The sequence below is a fragment of the Lactuca serriola genome, chromosome 7, assembly GCF_051521515.1.
Source record: "Lactuca serriola cultivar US96UC23 chromosome 7, Lser_US96UC23_V15, whole genome shotgun sequence".
NCBI lineage: Eukaryota > Viridiplantae > Streptophyta > Magnoliopsida > Asterales > Asteraceae > Lactuca > Lactuca serriola.
The window spans coordinates 73,444,125-73,447,673 of NC_136414.1; positions in this window are offsets into that span (position 1 = coordinate 73,444,125).

The following is a 3,549-nucleotide window of genomic DNA, read 5'->3' on the forward strand; positions in this document are numbered from 1 at the left end:
AAAACAATATCCAACAATTACCAAAATGCCCCTGGAAATCAACTGGCCAACCCTTGGCCAAAGACAAAGTCAAAGTCAACCCCTGACTGACTCTACTCGCCGAGTCAACCCGATGACTCGCCGAGTCCCATGCACAGGACTTCCCCACTTCGCGACTCAACTCGCCGAGTCACCCCGAGACTCGCCGAGTTGAGCAACTCTGAGTCCTTTCACACTCACCTCACCGAGTCATCCTTTGACTCACCGATTCACAGCTCAACCAGAAGAAAGGTTAGGGCCTCCCAACCAGACTCGCCAAGTCCAAGGCTATCTTCAACCTACTCGTCGAGTTGTTCTTCCAACTCGCCGAGTTCCAGACCACCTTCAAGCAACTCGCCGAGTACACCTTTGTGACTCGCCGAGTGCCTCTAGATCTCATCCCATACAGAAGCCTTCCAGGCCATGCAATTGATCCAAAACGTAGATCTACCCTCCTATAGCCCATCCATCACGTAAAGTGGCAAACTTTACGTGAATCCAAAGAGATCTAGGCAATTTACACTCTAGGCTAGGGTTTGGGGCAAGATAACTTCACCAAACACTCAAGAACAGGGACTTTAATGCACTCTAGACCTTCTCCATTCCAGATCTGAGGTAGCAACCTCAGATCTATCCTTCAAACTCAAGATACCACAAGCTAAGCCTCCCACACATTCCAAAATGATGAATCTAGATGCACAACATCCCAAGAAACGAGATAATACCTCAAAAGGAAGTCCCAACAGCAAAGCAATCTGAATCTTAGCAAAGCCCCTTGCTCCAAGCCTGCTAACTTTCCAAGATCTCCTCGAAAATCTCTTCTCCAAGGCTTAAATGCACTCAAATCCTTCACAATCGCGTCTCTAGGGTTTTCTGGACTTCAAGGGAGGGTAAAAAGGCTGGGGAGAGGGTATAATGTCCTTTATATAGGGCTCATCCTCCGAATTTAGGGTTTTCTCCACTCAACACCAACTCGCCGAGTCTAGCCGCCGACTCGCCGAGTTGGCCACTTGACACGCGACCAGAGTCGCGACCCTACTCTCCGAGTCCACTCGTGGACTCGCCGAGTTTCCCTTTCCCAAATACACTTTTAGCCCTTCAACTCTACTCTTGTTATTCCGGGATGTTACAATTCTCCCCCACTTAAATTAGGCTTCGTCCTCGAAGCCTGCGGCAACATGACACCAGAACTACTCTCGCAATGCACCACCTGGCATTAACCAGACCAGGTTCCTCAACGCACAACCACCGAAACCCAAACCCAATTTTCCTTCCTGCGGTGTTCCGACCACCGCTTCAAGCCGGCCATTGGCCTTGCCCTCTGACAACCACACTTACCAACTTATCAATTGAGTATCATTCCATGATACTTCACCCGCTCTAAATCACAACAATCACTCGACTCAACGAGTTAGAAATAACCATGAACCACCGGAATTCCCGACCTGAGCCCAACTTTATCAACTCCATGCTGACAGGATGACACATCCTTCAGCCTCAAAACAACTCCCATGAGTTTCTCCACCGCAATCTCATACCCATGCTGAAACTGACTCAAGCATCTTCAGGTTGGGAAACCCGATACACTGACGACACCTCCAAACATCCCCCAGGATGTATTTCTACCACAACGTAGATCCTTGATCAAAATCTCATTGGAATACAAGATGCCATTCCTGCATTCCTTCCGAGCCTTTTGGCTCTATACCCGCGGAAATTTCTTCCGCGACCTCAACAAACGTCCAACCCACGTGCGATTCCATACCGCAGCCGCAGACACACTGCTCATCAACCATGATTGGAACACCCCAATCATAACTCTGCACTACTGCTTCCACTTCCGTGGACTTACACTCCCTCTCGGAGCTACATTTCTTTCCCTTTTCCTTACCAAGGAAATCCACCTGGCCGCCTTGTCACTATGACAAGTACCACGGTGCTCACCCAATACTACACCATTCTCTTATAACATAACTGCTATCTCATGCACTCCACATGCTCTGGATCCACTCACAAGGACTCTCAAGTCCATGCTCTACCTTCCACTTACCATGATCAATACCCGGGGCCAGACCTTCTGACGCTAACACGTCGCGGCATACTCAATCCATATCCTCATACCGATCTCTCAACACCAGCAGAGTCTTCAGCATGACTGGACCGCCTTTCCATGCCTTCAGCCCATCTAGACCACTCTTAGAACCTTCAGCAGGTCTGGACCGCCCACCAGGGCCTTCAGCCTGTCTGGACCGTTCTCTGAGCCTTCGGTCTGACTGGTACGCCCACCGGCCTTCAGTCTACCCAGACCGCTCAACCAACATCCAACATCCCGACTTATCCCTCCAGGAAAACTCTCCCATGCATATTGTTCTAGCCCTCTAGGGGTTCCGAACTCTATCTCCACCCTACATACTCAATCCCGGCCCGATCCCAGGCCTTCCACAAACAATCACCCTTGGTCTGTATCCAGCCCCGGATACATGTCACTTACTTGTACCAGCCTACACTCTTGGCTGACAGAACCACTGTTGAATCCCAAGCAGCTAAGCAACCTCTCATGTCCATTGACCTTCCGGAGAATTTCCAATTCTCCCCCACTTAGAGCACCGACTATCAACCACCGGACGCCATCACCGACCTCCCAAAACAACCCTGCACAAAACCAACACTTACACGCGAAATGATTCCCACTAGAATGAGCAACCTTCACAAAATCACATATCAACATGGATCATCACGGCTCAAAAGAAACCCGACCTTCAGCAACCACTCCTCAGACTGCAGATGATACCCGACATTCGGACTAAACGCCAAATTCCCACTAATAATCCTCATGAACGATAACCAATGAAATTTCCAACACCAAACCCTCAACCATAACATAACCCGCAAGGAAAAACAAATACAATACCAGGAATCACACAACAAGACTAGCAGATATACAATACTCCACAATAATCATAATATAATAAGACATCAAGAAAGAAACATACCCGCAGCTGCATCCGACACTGCCCTAAGCCCTTGGGGGCTCCGCTCCACCCTGACCCCCACTCGCAATCCTCAAAGTGGCCGGTGCTGGAGCCTGCACCGGTCCTGCAGCAAGCTATGGACAGTTGACCCTCAAGTGTCCAACCTGATGACAATGATAACAAATCCTCAAATCCCGCCCCGGGGTTGCCTGCCGACAATCCCTCGCATAGTGCCCCTCCTTTCCGCACTTGCGGCATGCACCACCGGACCTACAAACCCCGGCGTGACCCTTCCCACACTTCCCACAAGTGTGGCTGCTCTGATCTCCCAATCTAGAATCAACGGTCTTGGACCGTTTCGGCGCCGGCTGCGACTGCACCGGAGCCTGCCTCAGCTCTCTCAACTGCAACTCAATCTCCAACTCACGTTGCCTGGCGGCCTCCTGCAACTCCAACAAGGTCTTGCACCTCTGCGTAGACACAAACTGCCTGATATCCCTCTTGAGCATACTCAGATATCGGGACATCTGAGCCTGCTCCGAAGCGAACTCAGGGCAAA